At 36.6% G+C, this 14,798-nt stretch overlaps 1 pseudogene; it reads right to left on the reverse strand.

Annotated features, from left to right (window-relative positions):
* Window positions 1–2,825: 2,825 nt before the first annotated feature.
* Window positions 2,826–4,111, reverse strand: LOC102950260 (annotated as a pseudogene).
* Window positions 4,112–14,798: the final 10,687 nt, after the last annotated feature.

Below are 14,798 nucleotides of genomic sequence, written 5' to 3' on the forward strand. Positions count from 1 at the left end.
ACATTGATGTTGCCATTCATTCATTCATTTATTCGAAATACACTTATTTATTAATGTCTACCATAAGAACACTACTTTTTGAAAATGTAGAAATTAATGCAATTTCATTCTTGTCATCGAAAACAATTTTGCTTAGGAGTGAAAACAGATATGTCATTGAGTATTTTTAATTATATCAAATATTCTAAAAGAAGAGTCCCTGGATGCTGTGTAAGTTACAGTAATTAATCATGCCAAAAATAATCAAGGAAATCTGAGATAAGGTGAAAGTAGTTTTGGTCTGATGGAAAAGTAAGAGTCTTCCAAGGCCTGGAAACTGTGGAGAGAATTTTAAGGCAGAGGGAACAAATCACTCAAAGGCATAGTGTTATAGAACTCAGAGTCCACAGTAATCCACAACTAATTTTGTAGGCCAGGGATATACTGTTTGTGTATAGAGGAGGTGATGGAAAGAACTGGAAGAGGTAATAAGAATAATTAAACTCTAATACCTACTATATGCAGACCGATGTTCCAAGCATATTGCTTATATAGTTACTAGATTCTCGCAACAGTTCTATGAGTTAGGAACTATGATTATCCCCATTTTATAGGTCTTAAAACAGAGGCACCAAAGGATAGAGTCACTTGTCCAAGGTCACATTTAGAACAAGGAACTAAGGGTCTTAATCCATGCATATCTGGCCCCACATGTCATGTTCTCATCCTGTGTTCTATGCTTTCATTATTTTGAAGGTGATATGATGCCATCGGAATCCATAATTCATATTGGATGCAAACTGATGGTAAAACTAGATTAGTCTTATGAAATCCATGGATGGCAAAGTTATCAGAAGTTGATTGTGGAAGTGAGATAAATCTATCTCATCTTAAATCTAGGCATTCATAGTGTCCACCAACAGGATTGTAAGGTTGTACTCTGTAAAATTTGCATATGATCGGTTTCGTAAATACAGCCTTTGGAGGATGAAATTTTAAGACTGATTTCATTTAAAATTACAATATTTAGCCATATTAGATTTCATATTTTTATTTTATTTTAATTCCAGTTAGTCAACATAGAGTGTTATATTAGTTTCAGGTGTACAATACAGCGATTCAACAATTTCATACCTCACCCAGTGCTCACTGGGATAGGTGCTTTCCTTAATCCTCATCATCTATTTAACCCATCCCTCCATCCCCCTCCCCTCTCGTAACTATTGGTTTGTTCTCTAAAATTAAGAGACTGTTTCTTAAGTTGTGTCTCTTTTTTCCCTTTTCTTGTTCGTTTTGTTTCCAAATATGAGTGAAATTCCACATATGAGTGAAATCATATGCTATTTGTCTCTCTCTGACTGACTTATTTCACTTAGCATAATATTCTGTAGCTCTATGTCCTTGCAAATGACAAGATTTCATTCTTTTTTATGGCTGAATAATATTCTCTGTGTGTGTGTGTCTGTGTGTGTGTGTGTGTACACACAGACACACACACACACAGTAGATTTTATATATATATATAAAATCTCCAGACTATGTACACATATATACATACACAGACACTTGTTCTTTATCCATTCATCTATCGATGGTCATTTAGGTTGCTTCCATATCTTGACTATTACAAACAACGCTGCTATAAACATAAGAGTACCTATGTCCCTTTGAATTAGTGCTTTTGTATTCTTTAGGTAAATACCCAAGAGTGCAATTGCTGGATCATTGGGTAAATCTATTCTTAACTTTTGAAGGAACCTCCATACTGTTTTCTAGAGTAGCTGCACTAGTTTTCATTCCTACCAATGGTGCAGGAGGGTTCCCCTTTCTCCACATCCTCAATGACACCTGTTGTTTCTTGTGTTGTTGATTTCATCTGTTCTAACAGGTGTGAGGTGGTATCTCATTGTAGTTTTGATTTGCATTTCTCTGATGGTAAGCGATGTTGCACATCTTTTCATGTATTTGCTTGCCATCTATATGTCTTTGGAGAAATGTCTGTGCATGCCTTCTGCCTACTTTTTAATTGGATTATTTGTTTTTTAGGTGTTGAGTTTTATAAGTTCTTTAAATATTTTGGATACTAACCCTTTATGAGATAAATCACTTGCAAATATCTTCTCCTATTTAGTAGGTTGCCTTTCTTTTCTTCTTTTCTTTTCTTTTCTTTTCTTTTCTTTTCTTTTCTTTTCTTTTCTTTCTTTTTTTTTTGGGGGGGGTCGGAGGGACTGTTTCTTTATTTCAAAAAGACAATTGTATCAAAACAGTTTTACTGTTGGTTTCTTTCTCTCAATCAGTGCCATAGAGAACAAACCAAAGGAGAGTGCATTTTAAGCCAATAAGCTGCAGGATAAACACCTAACAGACCTCATGGTAACCTCACCAAAAAGGGGAACTGGGCAGGGAAAGAAACTTAAAAGATCAGCATATTATCAGCCCACAGACTGTAGAGAGAGTTCTCAGCCAGACGGGGTGGCCAATGTGCCCCAACCCTAAAGAAGTGAAGTTTCAAAATAAATTTGGAAAGGGCAGTATGTGTTAAGCTGAAAAATTTCTTTCCAAATGTGAGGAAGGGGTTAGACTGCTGCTTCAGAACTGTGGAATTATTTGGATGTTGTACAAATGGTTACTACATCAACAGAAAAAAAGGTAATTACAAAGTGTGTACATCACAACATGCTTTTAAAGACACTTTGCATTGTGCACACATTGCAAAAAAACATTGTCCCCAGGGTGCTCAGCTTGAAGCCCAACTGGAATGCCTGGGGAGAGACAGAGACAGTTTGGTGAAAAAGACACAGGGGTTGGGGTGGGAGAGGTGGCAAAATGAGAAAGCAGCCTTCCAGTTAAAGATCAGCTCTCAGTTTCAAGGCCAGCTTCAGCCTTAGGAGGAGTCGGGCTGAGAGGGAGGAGCAGTGGCAGAGCAGGACTGTGCTGCTCTGCCTCTCATTCAGGTCAAGCGGAGTCTGGTCCAGCATCCTTTGTGTACAGAGGTGTTCCTCTTTGGTGCATTTAAGCTTATCTCCCAGGTCATCAGTTGTCTTCTCCAGTTTGGCCACTGACCTGTCAGCAAACTCATCATGCACGGGTCTCTGCTTCCTTGAGTTTATCTGTAAGAATATTTATCTCCTCAACATGGATGGAACTGGAGAGTGTGATGCTAAGTGAAATAAGCCATACAGAGAAAGACAGATACCATATGGTTTCACTCTTATGTGGATCCTGAGAAACGTAACAGAAACCCATGGGGGAGGGGAAGGAAAAAAAAAAAAAAAAAAAGAGGTTAGAGTGGGAGAGAGCCAAAGCATAAGAGACTGTTAAAAACTGAGAACAAACTGAGGGTTGATGGGGGGTGGGAGGGAGGGCAGGGTGGGTGATGGGTATTGAGGAGGGCACCTTTTGGGATGAGCACTGGGTGTTGTATGGAAACCAATTTGACAGTAAATTTCATATATTAAAAAATAAAAAAAATTAAAAAAAGTAAAAAATAAAAAAATAAAGTACAAAGCAATCAACTCCAAAAAAATAAAATAAAATAAAATAAACTGTAATTACATCAGAAAAAAAAAAAAAAGAATATTTATCTCCTCTTCATATGTGTCCTCTGCTTGAGAGTAATTTTCTGCAGTAGCTCTCAGGCACTTCAGGTTCTGGTCCATCAGTCTGATCTGCTCATCCATGTCTTGGCAACGAGACTATGCCAGCTCAGGTCATTCCTCGTGCTCCTCAATAATCACCAACTTCTGAGCCCCCTTTTTGGACTTTAGATTTGCCTCTTCTGCAATGTGCTAAGCTTCTTAGAGTTGATTTCCTGGAGTTCCATCTTCTCTTCATATGTTAAGGCTAGGTTTTCAATAACGTCCATACCTCTCTTGCTCTGAGTAGCAGCTTTCTCAGTTTCCTCCACTTTTGCAGGGCAGCTGCCAGGTGCTCCTGGGCACTGTTCAGCTCCTCATCAACCAGCTGCATCCTAGGGGTCAAGGAGGCCACCTCAGCCTCGGCCTGCTCTTGGCCACCTTTCCTCCTCCACTTCCCACTTCAGGTTCTCCGCTCATTCTTCTGTATCACCTGCTTGCTGCTGCAGAACGTAGATCCTGCCTTTCACCGCCTACATGGTGGTGATCCCTACCATGGTGCCCACCCAGCCCCTGCTTGCTCTCAGCTTCTGACCTCCTTCCATCCACACTGCAGCCACTTCTTACCCCAACTTCCACCCATTCCACCCTGAAATACTAGAACGCCAGTAGGTTCTCTTTTAGTTTTGTTATTTCTTTCACTGTGCAGAAGCTTTTTATTTTGATTTAGTTCTAATAGTTTATTTTTGCTTTTGTTTCCCTTGCTTCAAGGGACCTATCTAGGAAAAGTTACTATGGCTGATATCAAAGACATTACTGCCTCTGTTCTCTTCTATGATTTTTGTGGTTTCAGGTATCACATTTAGGTCTTTAATCCATTTTAAATTAATTTTTGTGGATGGTGAGAGAAAGTGGTCCAGTTTCTTTCTTTTGCATATTGGTGACCAGTTTTCCCAGCACCACTTGTTGAAGAGATTATCTTTTTTCCATTGGATATTCTTTCCGGCTTAGTGGAAGATTATTGACCATATAGTTGTGGGTTTATTTCTGGGTTTTCTATTCTGTTCCATTGATCTGTGTGACTATCTTTGTGCCAGTACTATGTTGTTTTGTTCACTGTAGCTTTATAGTGTAACTGGAAGTCGGCATTGTGATGATTCTGGCTTTGCTTTTCTTTTTCAAGATTGCCTTGCTGTTCGGAATCTTTTGTGCTTCCATACAAATTTTTAGGATTGTTTGTTTTAGTTCTGTGAAAAATGCTTTTGGTATTTTGATAGAGACTGATTGGGTAGTATAGACATTTTTGACAATATTTGTTCTTTCAATCCATGAGCATGGAATGTCTTTCCAATTCTTGGTGTGGTCTTCAGTTTCTTTCATCAGCATTTTATAGTTTTTAGACTAGAGGTCTTTCACCTGTTTGGTTATGTTTATTTCTTAGATATATTCTTGTTATTGATGCAATTGAAAATGGGATCTTTTTTTCATTTCCCTTTCTGCTGCTTCATTATTGGTGTATAGAAATGCAACAGATTTCTGTGGATTCATTTTGTGTCCTGTGACTTTACTGAATTCATTTATCAGTTCCAGGAGTTGTTTTGGTGGAGTCTTTTGGATATTTTATATATAGTATCATGTCATCTGCAAATAGTGAAAGTTTTACTTCTTCCTTACCTTGGAAAGGTAGGATGCCTTGAATGCCTTTTATTTCTTTTTGTTGTCTTTTAGCTGTATCTAGCAAATACAATACTGTGTTGAATAAAAGTGGAGAGAGTGGACATCCTTGTCTTGTTCCTGACCTTATAGGAAATGCTATCAGTTTTTCCCCGTCGAGGATGATGTTGGCTGTGGGTTTTTCATCTATGGCCTTTATTATATTGAGCTATGTTCCCTCTAAACCTACTTGGTTGAAGGTTTTTATCATGAATGGATGTTGTACTTTGTCAAATGGTTTTTCTGCATCTAATGGAATGATCATATGGTTCTTATCCTTTGTCTTATTGATGTGTTATATCACATTGATTGATTTGCAAATATTGAACCACCCTTACAACCCAGGAATAAAATCCCATTTGATCACAGTGAATGATTTTTTTAATGTATTGTTGAAATTCATTTTACTAGTATTTTGTTGAGGATTTTTACATCTGTGTTCATCAGGGATATTACGCTGTAGTTCTCTTTTGTGTGTGTGCTGTATTTATCTGGCTTTGGTGTCAATGTAATAAATTTGGAAGTTTTCCTTCCTTTTGTATTTTTTTAGAATAGTTTGAGAAGATAAGGTATTAAATCTTCTTTAAATGTTTAGTAGAATTTGCCTGTGAAGCCATCTGGTCCTGGATTTTTTTGTTTGTTTGTTGGAAGTTTTTTGAATCAATGCTGGATATCAGTCTGTTCAAATTTTCTATTTCTTCCTGTTTCAGTTTTTGTAGTTTATGTTTCTAGGAATTTATCCATTTCTTCTTGGTTATCCAATTTGTTGGGGTATGGTTTTTCATAACATTCTTATAATTGTTTTTATTTCCAGGGCGTTGGTTGTTATTTCTTCTCTTTTGCCGGAGACCAGCTCCAGCAACCAGGGGTTCCCGAAGGAAGAACGGCGTCAGTGAAAATAAAACAAAACTAAAATAAAAAACTAGAAAATAAAAACTAAAATAAAAAACTAAAACTAAAATAAAAATGGACACAGACAACAGCAGTGTGTTGAACTGGCCAATTTATTGTAGTAAACGTGGCATTATATATGCTATGATTTCCTTGTAGCATACGTCATTTATGTTTTTCTAACATTACCTAATTTTGAAAATGTTCCTATGTATAAACAACCTTTAAGAAATAACATGGCAATTTTCCCCTAACTTTCCCGCATACCCTTTGATTATAGATTAATTTCTTACATTATTCCATTCTGCATCTGCGTTTATCTATAATCTACAAAGCATTTGCTTTGCTGTTCTTGTGAAAGGCCCTCCATTTCTCAGCACCTCAAGTGGAACAGTTACAGGGACATGACCTCCTAACCACATGAAGCCAGAAGAACAATGTGTTTGCCTCGGTCCGAGGTGCCAGAAAGGGGCTGAAAGGGCCTTGGAAACCGAAACCCATGCCTCATACATTCTCAGAGAGACAGTGCACCTAGGAACCAATGAACCATTCTGTAGCTTAACTAAGTTCAGTCATCATCTGGAATGCCTCCGGGGGGCCAGGTGGGCCTAGGGGTTAAAGTCACCTGTGCCAGAGATATACTCCTTAGTTGCCAGAGTGGGGCTCTCAAATCCATATGTCTCTCCTTTACAGGCCCTCTTTGCTGGCAAAGGTATGAGGCTATCATCCTTCCTGTAAGTAGAGGAGTCTCCATAGAGGATGGCAAGGGCTAAACGTAAGGCCGCACAATTTCTTGCGGAGCCTTATTTTCTTCCCTAATGGTTCTTTTCCCAGGGGGCCTGCCGAGGGCAATTCCCCAACAGACAATACCCCAGGTACTTTTAAGGCCAAATTACCTAAAAGCGGGAGTACAAGAAGCTACACTGTGGGCGGGCCGCCCTGCAGTCACCAATCCGTCCACAGCCCGGGCCCTGCCACTCAGGCTGGGATAGCTTGGCTTCCAGCATCAGCACTCTTCCATTGTCAATTTTATTTATTTGGGTCCTTTCTCTTATTTTCTTGATAAATCTGGCTAGAGGGTTATCAATTTTATTGATTTTTTTTTTGAAAGAAACAGCTCCTGGCTTCATTGATCTGTTCTATTTTGGTTTGTCATGTTTTTTAGAGTCTACTTCATTTATTTCTGCTTTGGTATTTATTATTTCCTTCTTTCTGCTGGTTTTAGGTTTTGTTTGTTCTTTTGCCAGTTCCTCCAGGTGAATACTTAGGTCATTTATTTGCAATTTTTCTTGCCACTTGGGGTAGGCCTTTATTGCTGTATACTTTCCTCTTAGAACTGTTCTTGCTGCACCTGAAAGGTTTTGCACCATTGAGTTTTCATTTTCATTTTTTTCCATGAACTTTTTATTTCTTCTTTTATTTCCTGGTTGACCCATGTTTAGTGGCATGTTATTTAACTTCTATGTATTTGTGGTCTTTCTAGATTTTTTTCTTATGGTTGACTTCTAGTTTCACAGCATTATGGCCAGAATGGATGCATAGTACGGCTATTATCTTTTTGGCTTTGTTGAGGCTTGTTTTGTGAGTTAATATGTGATCTATTCTGGAGAATGTTCCTTGTGCACTTGGTTCCTTGGTAAGATTGTATGTTCTGCTGTTTTAGATTGGAATGTTCCAAATATATCTGTTAAATCCATCTGGTCCAGGGTGTCTTTCAAAGCCATTGTTTTCTTGTTGAGTTTCTGTTTAGATGATCTGTACATTGATATAAGTGGGGTGTTAAAGTTCCCTATTATTATTGATTACTTCCTTTATGTTTGTTATTAACTGTTCCATGTATTTGGGTTCTTTCACATTATGAGCATAAATATTTACAATTCTTATATCTTCCTATTGGATTGTCCCCTTTATTATTATATAGTGTCCTTCTTTGTCTTTGGTTATAACCTTTGTTTTAAAGTCTGTTTCGTCTCATGAGTATTGCTACTTCAGCTTTCTTTTAACATCCATTTGCTTGATAGATGTTTCAACTTTCACCTACCTTTCAATCTGTACATGTCTCTTATAGGCAGCATATGCATGGATCTTGTTTGTTTTTGTTTGTGTTTTTTATCCATTCTATCACCCTATGTCTTTTGATTGGAGCATTTAGTCCATTTACATTCAAAGTAATTATTGATAAATATATATTTATTGTCAATTTATTATTTGTTTTGTTATTGTTTCTGAAGATTATTTCTTATCCTTACTTGTCTTTCTTCCATGTTTTGCTGTTTTTCTTTATTATGTATTAGGAATGCTCTGTATTCATTAAAAAAAAAATTAATGTTTATTTTTGAGAGAGAGAGGGGGGAGGCGGGGAGAGGGAGAGAAAGCACAAGTGGAGGAGTGGCCAAGAGAAAGAGGGAGACACAGAATCTGAAGCAGGTTCCAGGCTCTGAGCTGTCAGCACAGAGCCTGATGTGGAGCTCAAACCCATGAGGCAAGAGATCATGACCTGAGCAGAAGTCGGATGCTTAACTGACTGAACCACCCAGGAGTCCTGTTCTTTCTCTTTATTCTTTGCATATATATTAGTAGTGTTAGATATATGGTTACCATTAGATTTGCATATAACCTATTCTGCATATAGTAGTCTATACTTGATGTTTGTTTAAGTTTTAACCCATTATTTACTCCTCTCCTCCCCTTGTTTAAGGTATATGTTGTTATATTTTATATCCTTTTATTTTGTGAGTTCCTTGACTGCTTTTTTACAGAAATATTCATTTTTACTGATTTTGTGTTTCCTACCTTTTACTGTTACTTTGGTCTCTCCTCTCCTTTTCACTCAAATAATCCCCTTTAATATTTCTTGGGGGGCTGGTTTAGTGTTCATGAACTCCTTTAGTTTTTGTTTGTAGACAGACTTAATTTTAAATCATGGTCGTACCTCTCACCAGCTTTAAGACTTTTGTGAAGATCACCTACTTCTCAGGCACACATTTTTGGACTTTAAATTGAAACAAACAAATATATAATTCTCCTCAAAGAGCTTTTGTGATGATTAATCTAGTAAAATTCCTGAAACATAGTAAGGTCTTGATAAATGCTTGTTGCCTCTACTTGTAATCCTACAGAATACTTTTAAATTATAAATAGTTTCATGTGTCTAAAGATTAAAATGCTAATGATTGACAAGCTTCAGCTTTTATTCTGAGGGGTATGTTTTCTTTTTCTTTTTTGATGCACATCAAAAAAATATTCCTTCCACTGTAGTCATTTTGTTTAAAACCCAGTAACTTTGACCTTACAAAGTCAATACTGTTGTTTATATTTTTTGACTTTGGCAGAAAACAAGGTCCCAAGCACTGAAGCAAATCTTTTTGTCTCCCTTGATCTATTTTTCCTGCCTTGAAGAAATGTTTCATGTATTTGCTCCTCTATTTATATCTCAATTCACAGTTGTTACCAGATTTGCATGTTCATATTCACATTTTCATTTGTAAGATTTATACAGAACATGTCCTTTGCATAAGTATGCAACATAAAATACAGACTTCCATAAAGAATAAAACGTGTTTCTTCTCTAAGAATATATGAGCCCCGAACATAAATTCCATAACAACAGTCTACTGGGGGAAATTTTTTCATGTGTTGAGGAACCACATGGGGAACTGAAAACTGAAATTTTACCAGTAAGGAGAGCAGTAGATCAAGTCTTTTAGGGCAGACAGGAGGGAAGGAAGCCCAGGATTAGGCAGAGTTAAGAAAGGAACAAGATGATGGTGCTGGGTAAGCCAAAAGAGGGAATTTCCAGCAGAGTCAGATTCTGTAGAGTGGCTAAGTAGGGGGCAGCTTGATAATCATATTAGTTTTACCATTTACACAGTCACAGACAAAAATAGAGAGTAGAGCCAACAGGTTGTTGGAGATGGAAGCCTGAAATATTGTGGGTAGAGGAGGATGACTAAGCAGATGTGCCCCGGTTCCCATCCATGTCTGCCATATGACCATGAGCATTTTGTGTAATCTTTATGAATTGATTTCCCTAACTATAAAACGGATAAGGCTTATTTTATGGTGCTGTTTTGAATATTATTGTGACAAGAATATGCGGAGTATGTAGCAATACTTTTTTAAAATATAAAAGGTTTGTAGTAGATGGTAGGCAATATTTTTATCAGGGTCAACATTTTTTATCTATATTCAAGGTGGTTAGAGAAACAGAAAAGAGGAAGATTCAACTGTATAGTTAACTTTGACTTTTTAAGTTTTACTCAAAATATTCCTGTTTTTTTAAACTGAAAACAGTGAAATGTCATTATCACATTTTATCATTTCTTTTGATATTTTACTTCATCTCCAACCACTAAAACAAACTCTACTGCCTTCTGGCCTCAAGGACTCTGAAAATGAATGGTTTCTTATTAAAACTAGTGGTTCTGTGAAGCACCAGCCAAAGGTGCAGCCGTACTGCATTCCAAAGTAACACTTCTTTTTTTCCTTCCATCATTAACCAAAGTTAAAATTCTTCTCTAAAAGTGAAATGGAACTAAAGCTATTGTAATATTTTGCTCTTCTACAAGACTAATTTGATATTTGTAGATTTGAGTGGCCACATTACTGGAACTATTATGCATATCTAATAATCTTTATCAGTTATCACAAACTACTCCAAGAGAGAAAATCCCAAGTCTTAGTGGTTTGATATAATAGAAGTTATTTCTCATTCATCTAGAGACCAGACAGTATAAGGTAGGAATAAAGGACAGTTACTGTGCTTGAAGGACCTAACCAAAAGAGATTCTTCCCTTTCAACATTTGGCTTCCAAGATCATCTTGGAGTTTGATAGAAAACTAGCATAAAGAAAAGAGACACAATGAAGCATCACTCAGGAGGCTGGACCAGGCCTAGAAATGTTGTACATCTCTTCTATCAGTATTACTTGGTCAGGACTTAGACCAATTTCTAGATTCAAGGGAGCTGACAAAATGCAGTCTGTGGCTGACTTTTCATATTATGAAAAGGAAGCATTAATCTCTGGTGGTCAGAATGCCATTGATGTCACAGTCCATATTTTAGGTTTTTAATCTGCTGGACATCTGATGAAGAGCTCTGTTTGGCTAGGGATGAATGACACTACTTTATTAAAGCCTGCTCTAATCTTTTCAAATATTCAACAGTGGCAGTGAGGAGTGAAGCTCTGCCTTTGGTGTCCAACATACTTGAGTTTGGATCCTAGCTCAGGTCCTTGCTAGCGGAGTATCTTGACTTTTCTGAGCATTGGTATCCTCATCCGTAAAATTGTTAGACCGTGGCAGACGTTAACAATGTTTATATAGATCTGGAGTTGAAATATGTAAAATATGTAAATTAACTATCGGAGTGTCTAGCACAAAGAGATTGCTCAATCATTGTTAGCTGTTATGATTGCGATTGTTATTTGCCTTAATACCAAATAAGTAATGATTTATTACTACATCATGAACAAAATTCTTAATATTCATGAGATTGCCCATGTACCTTAACATCACCTTTAAGTCATTGGAGACACATTGAGGAAAGTTTTGTCATGGGCCTTTTAAATATTGGTGGCCTTCACAGTTTAAGCTTATATTGATGATGGTCTTAATTTCTTAACCCAGCTGTAGTTCCATCTGGATTAGGTTAGAGCCATGCTGGCCACCAAACGGAATTGTGATTGTTGCTTAATGTATCTAAATATCACTAAATAAATTTTGAAAAACAAATATCTGATAATATGTATGACACCCATGCACTTAAAGGGCACCTCATATGCTCTGAGATATTTGTTTTATTTTCTAAAATTTAAGATCATTGGAAGGAGGACCTTTTTAGATTATTTTATTAATTTGACATATCTAATGATTGTTCATATTTGAACATGAGAAGCATTCAAGTCTATTTGGATTTTCCAAGCTCTATTTTTACTCCAACCATAGGAAAATAATTTAACCTCTAGTATTCTAAGGGGCTTTGTCTGTAAAATGAGAGTGATAATGCCTGCCACACAGAGATTGAAAGCTTTCAGAATACTACGAGGACAAATTGGATACTCCACGTATGTTTGTTCTATTTGAATGTAAGTCTGAAGATTCTACAATTCTATGATAGTATTAGAATTTTCATTTTAGAAAGTTTTGCATTTTTGTTATGGAAAATTGTTACCTCTATAAAATTATTACCTCTATAAATCTAGAATTCAAATAGAACACATTCTAAAGGAGACCATAAATGCTCTGTTTGCTTGGTACTATTTACACATGTTTTCCAATACAATTTACTGGAGAATGAGATGAGATAAGTAGAGATGTTGGTTATTAAACTCTGTTCCTTACATTTTAGCTACATCAGTGAGAGCAGGTTTCTGGATTCTAAGTGCTAGAAAATGAATTATTGAAGTGTGAAAGCGGAACTGTGTATTGAAAATTGCAAAACACGCAGTGGCTGGCTGGTCTGCCTTATCAGAGAAGCTGGTTTGTTAGAACTTTAGTGGTTAAACCTTAAAGGTACCTCTACCTCCTATTAGAAGCAAATGCTCAACCCCTTTTTTCCTGGCTCTTGCCCCTGGAAATAATCCCATAGCTAATATGTTGTAAATGTTAATGAATTCAGTATTGTCTTGCACTGTCTCCTGCATTTTAATCACAATGTAATCTGGAGTGGTAACTATATTTCCCAAACCCCAAACTGGGACATGTTGCCTACTAGATGGTCTGATCCACAGCTGTAAACTGCCTGAGAGAAGACATCCATTGTTAGAGAAATACTGGAATTTCTGGAGTGTAAAAAGTATAAATAGAACCATACTGGATTTCTGGGCTATTTAAATAGTTTGTTCTAGAACTAAATTTGAGGGAAAGGAAAAGAAGAGGGAGTGAGATTAAAAATGACTAAATACTTAACTAGGTGTCAGCTATTGAAAAAAAAGCTTATTTTTACAGTTACTATTTTAATCTTTCTAACAATCCCGTTATGAATGTTTCCATTTTATGGATAGGGAAACAGAACCTTCAAGAAATTAGGTAATCTGTTCAAGGTCACACAAATTCTAAATGCCAGAACTAGAACTGAAGCTATTTAAGGTGATGGCCCTTTGGCAAAACCAAGTCAGACCCTTAGTACTATTGTGTGTTTCTTCAAAACAATGGAAATATATCTTTCCAATATCAATCAGTTCTCCCTTCTCTAATATCAACTAGGTGTCCTACAATGCAATTTAATTCTGACACTAACAACCTGGAGTTAGTGCAGAACCAAGGGAGCTTAATTCCATAAGACTGCCTATATTTTAGATGTCAGCAGGAAATGGGGTCCTTATGCTACCTGCACTCTGCCTAGCTTGCTACAAATTTAGGAGTTCTTACAACTCTCCATTCATCAACCTGTAAGCTCCTTCAAACTTCATTGTTTCAGAGGTTTTAACGGTCTCATTACATAGGCACAATTGATTAAATCATTGGGTAGTGGTGACTGAATTCAATCTCCAACCCTTCTCCCTTCCTCAGAGGTTGGGGGTCAGGTGGAACTGATAGTTCTGACCTTCTAATCGTGTGATTGGTTCCTCTGTAACCCATCTTGAGGCTATCAAGGGGCCTACCAAGAGTTACCTCATTACCATAAACTCTAATATGGTCAAAAGGGACCTGTTATGGATGATAAAAGAAACTCTTAGCACTCAGAGAATTCCAAAGATTTTAGGAACTCTTGCCAGGATCCAGAGACAAAGACCAAATATACATTTTTTTTTTTAATTTTACCATAACCATCCATTCTTTTAATACAGATCACAGAAACTTATTCTACTCGTAAGCTTAAATTTATCCAACAGGGCCTCTTGGTTCAGAGAAAAGGAATTATGATGGGACAGATTAAGTCAATGTGCTACAAAGATGAAATATATCAATCTATGTGACCTAGTTCTAGTACCAGAAGGGAATTCATTCCTGAAAAGTGCCTTTTAGAGACCAACCTCAGGACCTTTTGGCTACTTAAGAGAATATGTATCCAACATTTAAAAAATATTTAGTATGTATGTATGTATGTATTTATGTTGATGCATTATAGTTCCATAGTGTTTAAAATTGAATGTAAACGTGAAAATCTAAATTATTGGCTGAAAATATCATAACTAAGCAGGAGATTAGTTATGATAAATGACTCTGAACTTGGAGAGAATAAAAGACCACCACCTGCCCATCTGTATCAGGTACCTATCAGAAAGGAGAAAATTTCTCTGTATATTTAGAATATAGGAAGACGGTTCTGAGTGTGGATTTTATAAGTATCAGTTTAAACATTTAAAGGAAACTTAAAATAATTATAATAATCACATATTTCTATGTTTAATCTTTCTTTTCCTGCTAGGCAATGAGTACACAAAGGTAAGCCCTGAGTTCTTATTCACCATTGAGTCCCCAGTAAGTAGCCTAGCATCTGGCACATAGTAGGAGTACAATAAAGATTTGTTGAATAAACGAATCGGGAAGACCTAGTTTTGAATCTTGACCTCAGTATTTACTGTGACCTTGAACAAATTACCTAACCTATTAAAGCCTCAGTTTCCTCCATATTTATAATGATAGTACTGTTTAATAACAAAATTTGCCCAAGTAAATTTGAAGATCTAATTGACT

The sequence above is a fragment of the Panthera tigris genome, chromosome D1, assembly GCF_018350195.1.
Source record: "Panthera tigris isolate Pti1 chromosome D1, P.tigris_Pti1_mat1.1, whole genome shotgun sequence".
NCBI classification, from domain to species: domain Eukaryota; kingdom Metazoa; phylum Chordata; class Mammalia; order Carnivora; family Felidae; genus Panthera; species Panthera tigris.